This window comes from Solea senegalensis, linkage group LG3 (genome assembly GCF_019176455.1).
Source record: "Solea senegalensis isolate Sse05_10M linkage group LG3, IFAPA_SoseM_1, whole genome shotgun sequence".
In the NCBI taxonomy this organism is placed as follows: domain Eukaryota; kingdom Metazoa; phylum Chordata; class Actinopteri; order Pleuronectiformes; family Soleidae; genus Solea; species Solea senegalensis.
In genome coordinates, this window is record NC_058023.1 from 25,800,112 (window position 1) to 25,821,116 (window position 21,005).

Sequence of the window (21,005 nt, forward strand, 5' to 3'; positions counted from 1 at the left end):
AAAGAAAAAGAAAAACTACTGCTAACTACTAAAACTTGACTAATCAATTGATGATCTTGACGATCAATTACTGCACGCACGGTCTGTGACAATGATTTTTTTCTTGATTATTTCAAACCACCATCTATTTAAAGATGAGACATGAATCAACGCTCCACCTCAAATAGTGTCTTCAAACTAACTTCACTGTGATTATTAGGGAGGAAAAAGCTTTAGTGCTCCAGCCAAAGCTACCTGAAAATTACATTTCTACATCAGAGGCCAATTCTCTACTCTACGTAGCCCCAGACATGACAATTTGTGGCCAAGAAATAAGTATAACTGTGGTTTTTATCATTCCCATCAACAACTTAGACAGCTGGGTAAGCAAATGGAGCGCACCCTCGCTTGAAACTGTAACACTAAAGTAAAGTTTGGAAACATATTCACTGATTCAAACTCATTTTAATCAAAAGCACCTGGAGAAATTGACTTCTCCATGCAGTCGTCAGTTAGACAGTTGCTGTCTACATCACTACAATTCAAAATATGTCTCGCATTTGCTTCAACAATATTTTGTTTAAATGTCATTGATTGCAGAAGTTCGAATCTGTGAATGTCTTTCTAACTTTACTTAACTTAAGTATTAATGATTCCTTGTAAGGCCAGGCTTTTAAGAATGTCTTTGTGACTCATTCCCACCATTCATGGGAATGATATTAATATTATTCATTTGTATTTTGTGTGCATGTTTTACCTATTTCATGGCCACAAATTAGTGATTTTTCTTTTTTGTCTGGGGCTCCATACTTCTCCAAGAAATCAAACACAACAAGCGTATGAGAGCTACTGTGAAATTGTTGAGATTAGAGCAGTGGCTACGAGATGCATTCAGTAACCCTGGTAAATGTTCATGTTCTGTATGCATACAGCCCATTAACCAAATACTTGTGCCACCTTGTGGCAGCTACTGCGCTACTCATTAGGTAGTCAGTAGGCCGTTAGAGAATTGTATTACTATGTTATGTTACTAGGTCATCGCATCTGTTGTTTTTTGCTTGGCTTGAATTTGCCATGTGCAAATGTCAAATATATTTTCACAACACAAGAACGTACAGTTTGTCCACTCACATGTTGATGAAATATTAAGAATGTCCCTTTAAGGTACATTTATGGAAAATCATGTGTTTAATTGTAGCTAAATATGATCAATTGTAAAAAAAAATTGCAAAATTGTAAAAATTGTAATTAAATGTAGGCTGAATATACCAGAAAAATGGTTTGGATTATCCCCCTCTATTGGAGCCAAAAAGCAAAGGGCCACAGTGAATCCAGTGGAATAATCCCTGTCTCTCTCAGTGACAGTTCTCATTCCCATTTAAATCATAAACAATCAGCAGTTACCTTCCACAAAAGCCCACCAGTGAGCAAGTGGAAATTGTTACTGCCTCTCATTAATTGTTGAGTGATGACAGATTACCTTAACGGTGTCTTTGTTCACATGAGCGCTTGGCCTGCATTAACGAGTGAAGATACAGGGGGCTGCACAGATGTAACTGTTTGAAGGAGCCTGGGGGGATCAAAGGCCAGGACGGATTAATTCACCTCCTGCCAAGAAGGCCACCCACTGCTCAGATCTACAGCCTGAAAGCTGTCCTCGCTGGTGCCGATAGAAGAAGACTGGTCAGACTCGGAGATAGACAAGAGCAAGCGAGGTGGAGGAATAAATGAAAGCGTGGGAAAAACAAAGCCAAGTATAGAGGATGACTGCTGCCCATAAACAAGCACAATGTCCAGATTGGAGGGGAGTGCGTATGATTGACGGTCCCTTTGCTTGTGATTAGTCAGGGGAGAAATGGGATAGGACAAGTGTGTGCACACTCTTGTGTGTGTATGTGTGTGTGTGCGTAGGAGACAGTCCCCATGGAGACGGCCAGACTAAGTATTAAGGCGAGAAATGGGAAGTAGGTGGAAGTAGGTCTTTGTGAACACGTGTGTGTGTGTGTGTGTGTGTCTTCTGTATGACAGTGATGTGATGAGACTGCTTGACCAATGTTTGATCCTTTGTCCAAACCCAGTACTTTAGTGGAACTAGTAGATGCACATACACTGTACTTACTGACTGTATATATTTTTGACCTGAGTGATGGGTGAGTGCATTAAAGGAGATAGTTTTTTTTTTTTTATGACATATTGACATATTTCAAAACCGAGTTCGCAGAGCACGTCTCCGAGCACACCGTTGTTTCCTCCTATAGTACTGACGCTCTTTTAATAATTATCACTGTATATCATGGAATTAACAATACATTTTTGCTCTTGACTGACAGTTAAAGAAATAAATCAGTTAATTGGGCCATGAAACCTCTTTTTCCCCCCAAATCTGAGGCTAAATATAGGGTTCCAAAAGTGTGTTTTGGCAACACATAAGAACTGTATTGGGATTTAATTGCTATTGAAGTGTGATGCATTAATTATTGTTATTATGATATTGGCCTGCCCACTGACTATAAAACAAGCAGAAAATTTAGGATAGATAGATAGATAGATAGATAGAAAGCTGCTACAGATAAATATTGTTTATCTAACTCATAATCAGCCCTTATTGAAAACCTGAGCAACAATTTACTCACAATGTCATCTTTAATAACTGAACTCTGAACAAGACAAATGAGTTCTCATATGTTTTTCTACTTCCTCTCCCCAACCAAAGACAATGATGTAGTTATCTCTCCCAACAAGCTCAAAACAAACAAACAAATAAAAAAAATAAAAAAAATCCCTCTTGCATATCCACAAACATCTTGTGCGACCACAACAGAAGTCCAAAAGTCAATATTTATCCGATTCTTTTCTGTCACTAATTAGATCAAATTTCAAAATCAAACTTTCCCATCGATTTGGCTCTTCATCGTCACGAAAAGAGTAATCCATTCTTTTAACATTGGACTCCAGCTATTCTGTCGGACACACGGCAAACGGTTAAAAGAGTCTTTGCTGGGCTTTTCTTATAGATGTGGTCTGTGTTTGTTTTCCATTTGAGGTTATTACTAATGTGGGTTCCAAGGAATTCGAATGTCAGTCATGGAGAACACGGGTGTTTTGATGGACGTCTGGCGTCTAAAGGCCCTGGTATACATCCGTGCACATGCCGCACGTCGCATATCGCGGACCCTGGTATACTCGCGCGTCAGGGTCCTGTAGTCTCTGAAGCCTACAATGGTTGAATCTTCTGCACATTTCATATCATTATCATCCACCCATCCATTGTATACTGCTTTTTTCCTCCACATGAGGGTCACAGGGGTCGCTGGTGCCAATCCCAGCTGACAGGCGGGGTCACACCCTGGACAGGTCACCAGTCCATCACAGGGCCACATAGAGACAAACAACCATCCACTTTCACACTCACGCCTACGGTCAATTTAGAGTGTCCAATTGACCTAATCCCCATATTGCATGTTTTGTGGGTGTAAACCGGACAACCCGGAGAAAACCCATACACACATGGGGAGAACAGGCGTATCATTATCATGTCATATTAAAATTAATATATTTGACTTTCAGACCCCTTGTCATACAAAACAAGCAAATGAAAAGAACATGATAAAAATAAGAAACAGTCAGCATTCACCCATGATTCCGAAGACGCTGTTCACACAGGTTCATCAGTGTGTAATTACAACGCTCAGAAGCCCAGACTCACCGTTACTGCCGCTAATTGTACAATTTGTTCCCAGATAAGAGATCCAAAGGAGCTGCCACATGTGAAACAGGATCGTGAAAAAAGTGCAGGAAGAATTAACATATATCTTTTGGCTCACAGGCACCGGCTACACATGTACATTTCCATTAGAATACCCAGTAACTCCCGCATCAGAGATGAATGTATCTGCAAAACACACTCATCAGCGAGACCGCTGAACCCCAAGGGGTCAATTGATGGTTAATAAATGATACAGCAGTTCAAGGGAAATCTCAATTAAAATCAAATTTGTGCTCCAGAAGAATGGTCTAAAATATGTATTATTAATGCAAGTTAATGAATAAAGTGGCCAGAGTGCATTTTAAATGTGAAAATGTGCATTAGATGAGTTTTTGCAGTGGTGTTCAATTTTATACTCGCCATCAAATCTTGTTTGTACACTATATTAATAAAGGTAATGGGAGAAAAAAAAACAAGAGCAGCACAGATTTGAAAAGACATGTACATTATGCAAGTCATACTGTTTGATTCTGAGCATTTCAGCAGTGGTTATCGTCTTTTTGTTTAACTGGAATTTATGCATTAGCAGAGGAAATTAAAGAAAGAATCATTTCCGAAAACCCCATTCCCACTGGTCAAAACCCACATTTATCCAGGATTTAAATGGGTTTTCCACCAGTGGGAATGTGTTTAAGGGGCACTCACTCTTGGGTCATATGACTTCGTAATCTACACTGGGTTTTTTTTTATCAGCTTTGGGCCATCTGCGTTCATCTTCTGGCCGTTAGCAGCCATGCAGCCATGATCTTATCTTTTTAAAAGTTGCCAGTGCTCAGTATCATGTATTTCATCAATCTGATCATCCAAATGATCAATTTAAAGAGGCCAAAGTAAAAGATGCATAATTTTCCACACCGAGTTGTTTTGTTTTGACATCTCCGTGACATCACAATTCACACGCTGGTAAAACACGCGTGGATTTTCACAGCGCTGGGTCAGAAAACCCACTGGCAGTGGGAAATTCAGTTTAGGGTTTATTTTCCATCATTGGTAATGACAGAAGAGCTGAAATCAATACTTTTACATAACATGCTTTTCTTAAAAAAAAACATGACTCCCTTCATAGAACTTGCCCTTTTTTTTCTACCCTTGCACCACCTTGAACAGCCATTTGGCAAAGTTGCAATGTATCAACAAGGTAGGATTAAAAAAAAAAAAAGAGAGAGTGGCTACAGGTAGCCAATTAACAGCAAATTGGTTATTTAAATAGAATTCAGATAAAGTGCTGTTTCATCAAATTTAACCCTTTATGGCAAAAAGTTATACATAATAGAGGCAGTTAATTATATGCTGCAGGCGAATAATAATCAAGCGGTGTCCTTAAATGGCTACCACACATACACACACAGACACACACAGAATGGACAATACAGTACATGCATAGATTCAAGAACCATAACAATAGTGGTGAAAATAAGTGAAACAAATAGATACAAATAATTAACAAAAATCTAAATAACTGTTTTAGCTGTGAAAAGTAGGTATAAGTAGAAGCATTGCACCACTACATTCAAAAATTGTTATTTTAAATGTATGTTTTGTTGTTGTGTGTGTCCGTATTGTCTCTATTCGATAGAAAAGGTTTTGGATTTAATTATCACTTTGTCATGGTGCTAAAAAGTGATTGCACGGTGTAATAGGATTGGAAAAATAACACCATCCGCATTTATATTGATCTCCTATACGTCTTGCTCTCTTAGTTATTCTCCCGGCCAGCAGGGTAGGGTTGTTACGGCATCTATTTATGGCACAAAGGAACTGCATAATACCCAATCGAAAACAATGAAAAGAATAGTGTTCACTTGGTGTCGTGCTTTTTTCACAGCAGGGCTGCTAATTACGACACAACACAACCTAACCCAGCTCTAAGGAAAAGCACCTGTGTCCCTTACTGGCGTTTTGGGACTGCTGTGTCTTTACTACCTTGACCGAACAAGAGACTGTTGGTGATTCAAACACAAAAATGATCCTTTTCTTTTTAAGTATGGGGGACACGCATGAAGAAAACAATATTTCTTTGCCGTGACGAGATTCATTTGCGAGTCTAGTCTCAATTTTAAAGATTAAACTTGCAATTTTGAGAATGAAGTTGGAATATCGGCTCCACGAAAGCTGCCGCTGCATACGGACATCTGTTTATTTCTTGACTGGAAGTGGTAAAGCGTAACGTAAATCTCCCTCTTTCGTGATGTTACCGACATGTTGAAAAATATTGTTTTCTTCATGTGTGGCCTTAATACTCAGAAAGGAACAATGGCAGGAAACATCATTTATACCTCGCAGGACCTACTTCCAGTAACGTTCACATTTATATACACACAGAGGAAAAAAAGTCAAACGAGAGTTGATAAGAAAGCAAAGAAAAATAAATATATAAGATTTCACAATGGCTTCAAGGAAGACAGAGACCATGCATTTTTCAAAGGAACAACGGCCAATCAGCACAATAGAAAAGAACAACTCTTCAGACAAATGTCAATAGAAATGTTTGTAACTAAAGGCAACACTTTATCATTGGACAATCCCAAGTATGTATGCATGCAGGCTAAGATTGCAAGTACAAAAGTTTCATTTGTTCTACAAAGGTAATTGTATACAGTGCTTATGGCAAGTATATAATAACTGTGTCATGTAGAGTTTTGTCCCAGTTTTACTCTCTTATCCAGTGTGTTTATCCCCTGTTTACTGTTCAATGCAAAGTTTGGCTTCAGTCCCTGCTGTGATCCTGAACAGAGATAACAATGATTACAGGATTGGGAGTCATCTCCTTCAAATGAAAGATTCCTGGTATGACTGCATCGTACATGGAAAGGTCTTTGCAAGGAATCTTCATTGAACTTCATTGGGGGGTGGTCTAATGAATTTGTTCAGCACTGTACATACATATAATATCATAATCTTATTTATGACAGCGAGGCATCCATCTTTGTGTGTCGGAGGGCATTTTGGGCTTGTTTTCTTTCGTTCTTTCCACAGGGCGTTATTAATTCAGGTAGCAGGTTGTGTTGCTCTGGTTGTAAATCAAGTCTGGTTCAGTCTTTGGCTTTGGCACGTTGCTTTCTTAGCACAGGGCTACTCTCACTGTGGGATAGTTTGACCCGGCCGGTGCAAGAGTTAGCTTTGCAGCAGTGCGTTCACACACCAATGTGCCCACACGCCGAGCCTCTACGGCCGAGGCCACACAGGATGCAAACATGTTATCACGGCCATCACCTACGCACACGCATCCCATGTGGCTCAGTGCTTGAGATGTGGTTGAATCATGCCAGTCTGTTTAGAAACACTGCTTGGTTGAGTCTTGGTGGTGAAGAGACAGGCAGAGGAAGATCTATTTGTTTGGCTTTAATTTATTTATTTTTTTTCTTCCTCTGGGTGGTGTATGGTACTAGGAGAGGCAGTAGGTGTGCACACACCACTTTGCACTGATGTCCTTTATGCATCAGACACATCTTTGAATCCCATCAGCATGCAATGACCTTAGTAACTATAAGAGCTGGTCGAGTCACGACTCATCCGGGTTAATAACCCGTTAAATAACTCATGAGTCATGAATCTGATGAATCCATTAACCTGGATCCATCGAGTCCTATCTACACTATGACTAAACTATAAACCCCATCGTGTACATACCTCTTATAAACATGTCAAACTCATTATAAGGTCAATATAGCCATAGTAGCGAGTATAGCTGCTAAAACTGCATAACATACAGTTTGTTTGCACCTCGTAAACCAGCACAGCGCGAAGCACACACACAAACACTTATGATTCAATCTGTCGGTTAACTTCCTGTAGAGCTGGGGAAGCTGAAGAGAGCCGAGTCTGACTCTGAACCGCTAAGCTTATGCTTAGTGAGTGAAAGTCCTCTTGTTACGGTCTGAACCGCTATCACGAGCGGTTGGAGCTCATGAGTGAATCCTCGGTTACACCTGGAAACTAGCCGGAGTCTAGTGTGCCACTTGAAAATGAATGTTTGCCACTCTATGTGGGGACTCACGTCACTCAAGTAACTCGCACACCTGGATCAGTTTAGTGAGTGACTCAGAGGGAGCTGAATCCTAAAAAGGGAACCGGTTATTCCAGCTCTAGTAACTATACATTGGTATCAAACATTAGCAAATTACAACTAATACTAGAAGGCAGTTTATCAGGAAAACACTTAGGTGTCACATCCAATCATTTCTGCTTTCGGAGCTTATGGGACAGATGCTACATAAATCGCTTATTAATTTACAAGCTATGTCTCTTAGTGTAAATGTGAATTAGACTTCTTGTAGGAGGAGGGGGTACATGGGAACAAAAACACACCTCTGGGAACGATATGATGGATAGGTTGTTTATCGGAACAGAAGACGCTTCACAATTTACCCTTACACCCACTCGCTGTGGGAGTTACCTGACACCTGTTTTTAGTGTTTAATCTTTCCTGTTGCTCATCGCTGAATATTTTCCTTTTCATTTTCCTGTTCGACTCCTCAAATAGTCGGGGAGCTTTGCTTTCACAAAATGACCTCAAAAAAGGCCCAAAAAGCAAAAAAAAAGAAAAGAACAGACACCCAGTGTTTTTCTGGAGTCACATAAGTCAAACATCATCTAATAGATTGATATTTGTTCAAGAGAGTGTGGGCAGTAGCAAAATAATTACTAAACAACTCACTTACTGACATTTTACAACAGTAAGAAAAAAAGAAAAAAATATTTAGTTAGTAGACCACAAAACCAAGCACATCATAGGCTGCTGTGAGTTTGAATGCAACTCATTCCTGTTGAGAGGGAAATAAAACCCACATCACTACCCACACAGCTACGAGTATAATTTGACATAGTTACTCCATTTGTTGAGACTGAATTGAGGTCACAATTATTCCTTTGCAATCACTGTGTACACTGTGTTTTTTTTAGTGGATTTGGTGGTGTATAACAACAGCGAGTAGGCGGGGAAGGAAAAGCTGTGAGAGCATCTGCTGTGGGAGTCTTGCTTTACTGGAGGCAGTATGAACCACTGCACTGGAAACTCAAACATCGTGCCTTAAGATTTCGGATTGTGCCGTTTTTAATCAGCCCCAGTGGGAAGAACTGTGGCCTACAGTGTGGCCCACAGCTTTATGGAAGGGAACAGGAATTGACAGTATGATACATGCTATTAATTTAAAGCTAGTTTATGTGAGCCTGATTAAAGGCTCTGTTCTTGGCGGGCAATCTGGCTACTCGTGGCACGGAAAACAAAGGTGCAATTAGTAACATAAACAATGGCTCGGTTCCATGTGGTTGGTCCAGTTTCTGGTCTCTGGCACTGAGTCATGCTGGCTCACCAGCATGGCACAATGATGAAGAGCTGCCAATGTTAGTTACACTTGTGTGTTTCATAGCACAAAAAGGTCAAAATACACCACCAGTAAAGAGGCCTATGTTTGAAATAGCAACCAAGTGCACAAATCAGTGTATTTTTAATAAATATCAATAGGTTTCTTTTGTTCTTAATTATTTATTTCTTTAATAAAAACCCCATCTCTGGGGAGCACGCAGAACAAGCATAGCAGTGAATCCAATGGTACTTTTCCACTATACAGTTCTAGCACTGCTCGCCTCGGCACAGCTCGACTCTTGTTTTCCATCTCTCAAGTTCAGTCAAGCCCTTCAAAATGTCTGCAGTGACGAGGGCTTATACTCCATCCTTCCACGAGGATTTTGAACATCTATTCAGTAGTTTTGATGTAATCCTGCAATCAAACAAACAAAACAACAGATATGAGTAACATAACCTCCTTAATCCCCCTCACACCAGCTATCCAAATACTAGGATAAAGCTGAATGTAGCTCACCTACATGAGACCATTTGAGGCTGTTTAAGAAAAGTCTGACATTTTGTAAATCCTGCATATTGTATTTGATGTATTGACAAACACTACTCTTGCCTTTGTCTATGGATCTACAGACCGCTGTGGACTAGCTTAGCCTTAACAGCACTTAATGACACGTTATGGCTTGTTTGTTTTTCCATACAGAAACATTAAAATGTATTTGTAGAAAAATAAATGTAAAATGTAAAAAGTAGGATTGTTGTATATTCAAGCCTTGGACATATTCTTTGACAAATCCCAAATTATTTGGAGTACACAATAGTTACTTTCCATGGCAACTAGTTACTTTTACAACGCAGTAACTCAAGTAGCTAGTAACTATAACTAATTACATTTTTAATAACAGCAAGTGTTTCGCAGACGTCGCGTTTGTGCAAGCCCACTTTGCATTACAATTACGCAACGGTTGGTGCTAGCTGAGAAGTTGCAGGTCAAAGCCAACATGTGGTCATTGCGGTAATTTCACTCGCGCTGTTGCAGGAAGCCGGCAAATCAGCATATTTATCACCAGAGAGGAAAGATTTGGAAAAACGCCCCATTTGTTTGCCAGTTTTCGAAACATTGTGACAAAAACTCATGCGTAATACTGTTCAAATCTCAAATTTAACGCACAAAATCTGGCGTTCATGTACAACTACAGTGTCTGGCCCTTTTATGGTTAAAATAAGCAAAAGAAAAAAAAAGCCAGATAGATAAATGATTAATGAAAGCAACGTGCCCAACACTGTAAAAGAAGGTCTATTCTGCATCGTCGTTGAATGTTTTCCCATTTACAATAAATGACTAATTCATGTGACTCGTGCCAAATGAAAATGTTTTTGTCACTTGTAACCACATGGATATTTGTATGCCTGCATGGTGTCTGCACTTGAACTTGGATCACAAAGAATTTAAATAAGCAAATTAGCATTTCCCTTGTACTTCCCTCATGGCAATGTGTTTAGCACAAGGCCTTCGGCGGTGACATATGCATCCATTTAAATCAACAGATGGGGAAATGTCTTGACTGGCACAACTTTCCCTCTTACCTTGCACTTCAAAGCACAAACTCGACACGGTCAAGTCATTTTAAAGGGTTTTGTCAACGTTATCCCAACCCTTCAGTCCTCAGGGCCAAGTCAAGTCAGATGGGACTTTTCACCTTCCACACAATTTAGCGGTACCATTTCCTCTTTTGTTGATGTATCTGTGTATTGAGTATTGACTATTTGACTTTGTAAGCATGTGCACACGTGAATAGTACGTGTGCGCCTCTGTCAGTGCAAAAGCTCATCTCCTTAATGGGACCCATCCTTTGTCTACTACTGACAAGCGTGACCATTGTCCCAATCCCTCTCAGTGTAGTTTCATGCATGGGTGAAAGTAATCATTTTGCATGTGGTCACAGTGACAGTTTCTCAGGGAAGGATGGAGGATATTGCAGCAGAATGAAAAGGAGGAACTCCTCAGCACATTCTGTATAACGCAGGGAAATTGGCTTTGATATGATTGTTTGTTTTGGATATTTTGGACTCTATGCTTTCTTCCAACTTTGATTATTGGATTTTCATAATGAGTGCATTTATGGTTACAGTGGTGAGTTTGAAATATAACATTTCTCCAGCTTAACCAAACCAGCTCAACTTCCCACCCTCACCATACTCCCACCAGCACTATATATATATATATGTGTGTATATATATATATATATATATATGTATGTAGAAGCAAAATAAGCAATATGAGAGAAAGTGAAATAATAATAATGATAATATTATACAGAATTATACGGTATATTCACAATTTGTTTTCAGCTTTAAGAACACATTTAACAATGTTTTTTTAGTGAAATACTGTATTATACTAAAGTAAAAGTACCACTATTTTGATAAAGATTTGATCAAAAAATGTTCCTTAAGTACAAGAAAAAGTACTGGTCAGTGCATGAATTATTATTATTATTATTATTGTTATTATTTTATTTTTCAGGCCAACAATCAGTAACGTATGTGATTTAAAATGTAATGAAGTACAGTACTTCCAAAAATATACTTAAGTACTAGTAAAATGACACATTTTAAAGATCACTTTAAATGAATAAGGTTAGCAAAAATGGGAATGTTGAAAGTTTAAAAATTGTTTAATACAATTCATAGACTTCTCACTCAATACACCACAGCTAAATTTAGTATCTTTGTTTGCATATTTATAACGTACATACAACCCATTAAACATACAAATACCAGCAATAAAGTGACAGAACCTTTGCAAAAGATGGCAGTTTCTAATGCGTATTCTCTCCGTATCGTATCAACTTCTGTGTGTCCAACAGTGTCACTTTGTTACGGTCAATTGACCTGAAAAAAAGAAAAAAGAAACATTTTAGAACCTCATGCTGGACCTGATCGGGCTACTGCCAGCTGACACAAGCTGGGCTAGACCAAAATAAATAAATAAATAATTAAATAAATAAATAAAAGAGCTGCTGGGATCTAAAAGGTAGATTACTCGACTGGTTATATATTTTTTTTAAAAAGTGGGTCAGAGTGCCGTGGTATTGTCTTTGCTGTGCTGCAGCCCAAACCATATTACAGCGTATTCAATCTCCTTCTCCTGCCAGCGGGTGACTGCTGACAACTGAGGCCAGAAATTATGCTCTGCAAAAAAAAATTTGTTAAAAGAAATGTTTTATTAATGTCCATGTGCTCTCTCCCAAATTTGAAGTGGCCACTTCCTTATGTCATGTAGTCCCACGGGCAGGGAGCGACGCTGCAGACATTACAACTTATGCGTCTTGCATATTAATTACAGCTAATCAGTGTTGTAATGGGTGAAAACCCTAACCTGATTTCCATTGTGTGTATTGGAACTGGATACCATGTTTCAAGATGGTAATCCATTGAAGTTCCCATTGAGGACTCCCCTGTTTTTGTCTCCATACATCATATTGATTTAAAACTTTCTGTATAAGTATTGACTAAATGTGAAATATCGGCCACGAGATAGCTGATGGGTGCGTAACCTGGTTCAATACTAGGTTTTAGTTCAAATATTGTAAAACAAACTGTTTTATTGCCAATGCAGAGGGAAGTGTCGCTGTTTATAGCGGGAGTTTGCCTCCTGTCACAAAACGGCAATAAATGATGCCCTTTTTTTTTATTTGTCAAGATTCCACATTTAAGCCCTTTAGTGTCATTGGAGAGCACAACAGAATTGCTATTGTGACAACAGAAGAGATTCATTTAAAATCCCAGAGAAATGAAAAGAAAAACATTTAAGAACAGTTCAAGTACAATAAAACAGATAAAGACAAAAATAAGAATTAAAACCAAATGTGCTATGTATGCACTTAATTATTTACTGATAACGGTTATTATTATAATTTTGCTTTTTCCTGTAATCAAGATGCTCTCTTCGTGTTTACTATACCAGAGTGCCACTTAGGGATGTCACAGGAAGAGGGTGGTGTGAACATTGGCAGTGGGTGTAAATAAGGGCTCTTCAGAGTCACTTATAGAGGTGATGAATTTGGCAATGTTCAGGCTGACATATTCAAATAATCAGCAGTGACATTCAGTATTTCTTATATATAGTGTGGAGGTGGCCATTCTAAGGGCACCCAAAGGGGAACATTGTTCTTGATGGCTAATTTTTATACCTTTTCCCTGTGAAGTATTCTTTTAACGTGGTGATGGCTGAAGATATTAGGCTTCTGCTGAAGTGGGCTTTATTGCATTTCATACTTTTGAATCTCCTCTGTGACGGTAGGAGTTGGAAATGATGATTGAGTGTGTGGTGTTCTGTGATATTGTGATGGCCTTGCTGTTTTGTTCTTGTAGGTTTGGAGTTTGTAGACCAATTGTTGGTTATCTGAATGAGTGTGTTTTGTTTACAGTGAGCATGTCAAGGAAACAGGTGGGGATCAACATGGAGTCCTTTTAAGTTTGCGTCTTGCTGAAAGTCTTTGATTGCCTTTTTTCTGGATACCTGGGGAGATGGGGTTGTGTGTTGCCAAAGACCATTTCAAAGACCAGACATTAATTAATTAATGTATTTATTTATTTTATTTATTTCGGTCATGACATTTAGATCACTCATCACATAACAGTGCAGTTCACACAATATACATAACCGAAAGGGAATGCGGGAGAAGCAAAGCTTAACTAGTCCCGCCCCCATTATCATCATACATTTCGTTTCCTCTCTTTTTTTTTTTATGACATTTTGACAAAGAAAACATGTTTCAGCGTCCAATAGCACTCAGAGATATGGTCTAGCTCTAGACAGTCAACTCCGACTCCATGTGTGTTTATTCATGTGTCCATGATGTTCCATCGCGCGTGACATTCATCCCATCCGTCCCGAATGTAGCCTGACATGTACGTCCCAACTGGGCAATTAGGTTCACCAGAACCTGGATTTCTTGTTGAGAACACTTTGTCAATCGCATTCAGTGACCAGCTTAGCAGTTCCAATACTGCGCCCCGGTGATTTAAAGTCACACAAGTTACGGCCCTCAATTTTGCGTGTCAGCCGCAAATCATAGCGCAACAGGCCGATACGCTTCCATGCGCTAGTTACATATATGTATATATGTACATATATGTATATATATATATATACATATATATATATATATATAAATACGTGTGTGTATTCATAAGCATACCTCACAAGAGAAACCTGATTGGCAGCAGCAGAATAACCATATAACCATGGGAACAATGTGTCTGCAGCTTATGACATCAGGGGAAATGATTGATGTGGGTTAGCCTGCTGGGAAGCTTGTGTTTGACATAATCAGATAATTACTATAACATGGATGACTGCATATAAATGAAAACATTAATGGAATATTCTGCTCCCGCAATCCCCGCCACTCCCCACCCCCGGAATCAAAACACAATCATGAATGCATTTTAACAAAGTCGCCGCTGATTTACCTGAAAGTGTTGCATTCTAAGTGACTTTTGTTTCCTCACAAAGGGAACATGTATTTTCGGGCCAAAAAGCATATCTGTGTTTAATAACACTGCACGAACATAAATGTGTCTGTTAATGACGCGCCCGTGTCTCGGTGATTGCTCATTTCCATTTCTAGCGTCCTCATTAGACTTGATGGAACATGTACAATTCAGTAACATATAGTGCGCACACACACATAAAACTTGACACAAGGCTGTCGGATCATAATGTTATCCAGATAAGCTAATTAAAAAGTGTCAGCGCACGCATGGCACTAATGATAATGAATTCAACTGTGAACGAGCGTAAGCCCTGTTGAGTTCTATGTGCATCACCTTAAGGCCCATTCAGCTCCATTCACAGAGGAGAGGTCAGAAAGGATGATATTCACACCCTCACTCACGACTTATTTGTGTATAGACACATGTTTAACGTCTCATAGGCGTCACAGTGTGGTCATGAAGGTGGCGCTCGCTCATGATCATTGCACATTATGTTAAGTTTAGGAAACGTATGTAACAGAAGTATCAGATCTATGCTGTGAACGAGTCGACAGAGGGCATGTTTACTATTCTGTTTGTGTAACGTTGCTCCGAGCGGTGGCAGCCATACAGAGATGCTTCCTCAAAGGAAGCCAAGTTTTTCTCTTCTCAAAATATCAATAAATATGCAAGACGCATAAGTCTTTTCACAGAGTTTAAATCAAAGGACGGGTTTTTTTTTTTTATCCATTACTATTCATTCATGTTTTAAAGCGTATTGAGTCATGAGACCTGCGTCGTTCTTTGTACATACAGTGCAGTGTAGCCAGAACTCAAAGACACATTTACTCCATGTTTTTCTGCGTCCTTGCTCTCAGTCGTTAAGTATAAAGGCTTGTTTTTTTTCCCTCATCCTGTCACCTGTCCTCGACACTGTCACTTCTTTGCTCAAATGTATGCATACGTGCTACAAGTTCTGCTTTTCTTTGTGCACTGCAGGTATAGACACCGCCTGTCAGCAGCAGCAGCAGCAGGACATGCTCACATCTGCCTCGTACAGGTAAGGAAAGTGAAAAAGGTGATTTGTCATCTGCAGGAAATGGATATTGTCGTTGTTTTTCTTTGCCCCTTTATTGTATTCTTTAATAATGCAAGGTGATGGATTTGCTGAATTGTCAGAGTTGTTTATTGACGCGGGCAAACTTGGTTTGGTTGAGCAAACGGCTCGTTCACAAAATATAATTCTTCTGCATCTTCTGTGGTGGAATAACAGCTGTTAATAGACCATACATTTTTATTTTTATACCCAACTCCTGACAAGCATATATTCACACATTTCTGCTGCCTCATCTGAATGAAAGAAGAAGTTAGTTTCAAAATTAACCCTAACATCCTAATATGTCCATATGCCTTTATAGACATACAAAAGAATAGAAAATTACCCTTGCTTATCACATGTTTCAATCATTGCTGTTTCTGTTTGTATATATGTACTACATATATATATATTTATATATATATATATATATATATATATATACATATACATATATATATATATATATATACATATACATATGTATATATATGTATATATATATATATACATATATATGTATATATGTATATGTATATACATATAGTTTTCAATTTCTCTTTAGTTTTAGTTACTTCAGCCCAAGGAGTGGGAGTAAAATATTGTTTTTAGTGTTTCCACACTTTCCAATATGACCACTAGTGGCCACTAGTTGCGTGAATGGGGTGAAGTCTGCCATCTGATTGCCTTGTTTTTATGTAGTTTTGACTTTTTGTTTTTTTTAATTAGTTTTGTGGATTTGCTAGTTTTTTTATTGGTTTTTATTTTTGTTTGATGTTCAAATGTATATTCGAACGTGGGATTTAAAGTCCGTATTCCAACTGTTATTACGCGTTCGAGCGCGCATTGAATGACAGAAGCAAGTGACCATCTCGCGGTGAGCTAATGTCGAAATGTATTCTAATATTTTCCAGGTCATTATATGTACGTTCAAACTTATTTTAGCGAAAAAGTGACAGCAGTAATGCATGAAGCTTTATAGAGGAAAGACATTTTGGATGATTCGGACGCACCTCAATCAATATGGTTTTTTGTGCAGTTCATAATCTGACTATTGAAATAGTCATTAGTTGCAACCCTACAATTGATGGACTGACGAAGGACTTGCATGTACTTCCATTCATTTTGGGCACTTTAATGCGTTATTAGGACCAGGTTTTTTGGTCCCTGAGGGGTATCAAATACGAGCGCACACACACATACACACACATGCTCACACACTTGTACACAGACCTTTGCTGCCCCGTCCGAGCATCTAGTCATACCGTGGTAAACAAGATGTGTGAGGGCTTTGACCCGTTCTGTGTAAACCCACTCACACACACACACACACACACACACACACACACACACACACACACATACAAGGACAGAGAGGGAGAATCTGCTTTTGATTCAGACCACATTCATCAGATCTGACGCCACAGACTCGATGTGTTTGCAGAGTTGTCTTCGCCATTCTTTGTGTGGCACTTCCTGCTACTTCACCTCATTAACGGAGGGAAAGAAAGAAAGACAGAGAACATACAGTACACTTAACTACATATATATATATATATATATCTATATTTATATAGATATATATATATATGTATATATATATATATATACATATATATAGTGAAATGTAATGTAAAATGGTGCATACCATGTCATTTTTCAAGTCTTTATATTAGTGTATAAATAAGACATATTTTCGAAACATAATTGGCATCATAAGATTAATTCTCATGTGTTTCATTTTTGACATGAGGCTCCTTTTCATACAGAGCTTCATAATGGACAATTATAGATTCTCTGACACGACTCTGACAACCTTGAACTGCTCGTGTCCGGATGAACAAGAAAAAGAATTAGAGTTACACAATGATATTATTTGGGGTTATACGCTGGTTTTATACTTGAATAAAATGGATTTGTCAGATCCTTCGCTCAGTCTCTCACAGCAAATACAGTTCTTTTCTTCTTTTTTTTTCCTTGACAACTGATTCTCGGCCGTCCAGTATTTACCACAGCGAGAGCTGTAGTTTTGTGGATTATATGTTTTTTTTCAGACGAGATCTTGTATATTTGACATCAGTGTGGGGCAGATAAGTGCTTTCTGTGAGACATATTGCCTGCTGAACCAGACCAATTGACAGTTGCATCCTTCAAAAGCAATCAGGCTGGCGGCTGCTGGCGGCTGCTCGCGGCTCCTCTGTGAGCTATACCTCCAACACCAAACCAAACGTCTGAAGAGTGAAGAAAGAGCACACAAAGACTAATTCTTTAAAAACCAATTTAAAGTCCCCAGAAACTTGTATCATAAAATATTAAAGCCTATAACAGAGTGCTCACACATTATTTACTGTTCAACTGGAGTTTAATTCTCAATATTGAGGCTGTCTGCCTTTTACAAAAAAAATGATTTGTCTCTGCATACAGCTTAATACAAACTGGATAGTTTAATTTTATGGTTAGATGATCTCTCAAATGACAGTTTCACTGCTTTAAACGTGTGTTTATTATTGTAACAATGGCAATAAAGGTCCTCTAACCATATATATGTAATCACTTCAGGTAAAAACTTTTTACAAACCAAGTAATTTACTAATTAGAGTGCCTGCTTAGCAATGCAGAGCCCACTTTGGAGCCTCACAGTCTAGCGATGTGGTTTAACTTTAAACGGTGTCATAAGACTTGGGACTTTTTTCACCTAAATCAAAGTTTCGACGTGTATTACGTTTTTTAAACAATCAAAGTTGAAGTTGTCTAATCCTGTGTTGTTTTCATTTTGATATGACTTACGTCTTTTTCTCAAAATCACCTTAAAACGCAGAGAGTTCTGGTCAAATCTTCCATTGACTCCCATTTTAAAACTCAGCTTTGGAGTTTTTAAAAAAATGAAGACGAGGGTGATTTTAAATCTGTCATTTCTCTGTCAATGCACACCTGTTTTTCACAAATTTGACGCCCACAAACCAAAAATGAACAAACTTTAAAACATGTTGCTTTCTCTGTTTTTAGAAACAGAAACAGTTAGGTGTTTTTTTTTGGGAGGTGGGGGTCAGGGAAGTTTTAAAGGTTGATTTCACCCAAATCGGCAGCAGGACGCAGGCACGATCACAATTTTGCTGTGGAATTTTTTAGTATTATTGTTACTGTCATGGGTTCAGTATGTTATTACTATGTTACTATGGTTAATTTCATGAGGAAAATGCACCTTGTATGGTTGTTGACATTGGAGGACATCCAATGGAGACCCTTTGGGGTCATGACCTGAGCAGTTGAGATAGAAACAATGACAGGTTGCACTCACAAGCACGAAGTTAAGGCGTCAACTAAAATGCGCCGTAGTGTACAGGGAAAATACAACATCAAAGCTGAGTATCTTTATGCTTCTCACCTGCTGACGTAAGAATATTAGCCTGGAGTAGTTTCAACCTCAGCCACCTTTCACCTTGACTAGCAGCCAGCCTCTGTGGCGAAACTCCCGTTCTAGCACCAAGTAGCAGTTCATGTCCGTGCCAGTGAAGCCAAGTACGACTGTGGAAGTGAACAGCATAAACGCCTTACAGCCACTGCTACACAGTTTCACACTGATCCGGATATTAGAGACGGAGGATGGAAGGAGCCGTGCCAGTGCACCACCACGTCTTGACACGTGATGTTGTGCTACTAGCAGCAATATGCAACAACCAGGGTAGATTTCCATTGCTCTCTACAGCCAGAAGTAACTTAAATTCACTGCAACAGCTGTATTTAAGACACCATCATTTCTACAATAAGATGGTGAATACATCTTTTAAACATTGTCTCATCTTGCAGTAATAAATCACATAGCCTACTGCGTCTAATTCCTATTCAACCCTTTAACACCTAAGCCTCAAAATATCCATCTGTCAAATGTCCTGTGAGTAAGTGCTTTTGCCCATTTTTCTGGCAGTTATTTACAATTTACTGCAGTTATTTACAATTTACTGCAAAATAACAGGTGGTTGAGTCTTTGTCTCAATGTCCAAAAACTATACACGGCCGTTTTTTCCAACTCTCTCCTCTCTTGTGGCAAAGACACTGAATCGCCGGCTTCCTGCAACAGCGTGAGTGAAATTACCGTAATAACAAAATCAGCTTTCAGCTTTCCGCTGAATTCATTCCTATGCCACATAATTGCGGTAATGCAAATTGCATTTGCACAAACGTGTCAGCTGTGATGCTGACACATAAAGGGTTCAAAATAACCACAAAAAAAGATCCATAAAGATAGCAAGCTAAAGTCCTATAAACATAGTCCTATAAAACCAGTGGTTCTTGTCAGTACAGTAATACTTCCAAATATATTCAGAATTATACAGGAACAGACCAGTGTTGTCAAAGTGGTGCTTGTTATTTGATTCCACATATTGTTTTTATGACGCCTCAACTCGACTCTATTTAAAAAATAGGAAAGAAGTAATTCTCGCAGAAGTTCAAGAGGGTATCTTTGGCAGTGGGAGGTATAATTGTCTCAGACAAGACAGCTCTGTTACTCTGGGGTGAAATGTCATGATTCGGTTTGAACCAAAGCCCGTTTCAGTATTCATCCGTTATCAACAGGCGTCTGAAGCTGATATCTCATGAGTTTTGCAGAGGCTCAGTCCCCCAGATGACAAGACATTGCATATTTAATTGTGTAATTGCGGAACAAGTATCCAAAACAATTAAAGCAACAGGATTGGCCATGTCTCGTACACGGCATCACGTTGCTCTACTAATGCAAACCTCTATCATCTGAGAAGGGTTTGAAGCACTTCCACAACTTGGTGAAGAAGAAAAAAAAAAAAGTACTTCACAAAAATGTGCTTTTATAAGATCTATTATAAGATTCACTGCTGACACAGATGTGCTTCAAACTGTCTCTAAGTTGTAGAAAATGAAATCCTTTGGAGGCCAAATTGTGTGGAACATGGAGCCAGGAATTCCAGACTGAGTGGTTTGATTATGACTGCATGAGCCCATATGAAAATTAAACATGCGGTAAGTAAAGTGAAAAGTGTCCACTACAATTTCAACAATTGCACCTCCAGAGCCACTTTCACGGAGAAAGGAAGATTGCCCAGTCACACGTCTTTGAAAGCCGCTTTATTCCTGTGATTACTCACATTCTCAGAAACGGACGCACTGAGTGGTTTGATTATAACACACCTGCGCTGAGAGCACCTCCTGGACAAAAAAGGCTTTTAAAAAAAAAAAGTCAAACGTAGACATCACTAAAATGTCAGCCTTTGTTTATGCGTGGAGGCATCTTGATATGTGTTTCATCCGAGCGAGCGGCGTTTGCGTCGGCTTTATTGGGGGTGAAAACATAATTGGTCACGTTCAGGATACAAAAGTGATTAAGGTAGACAGCTGGTACAACG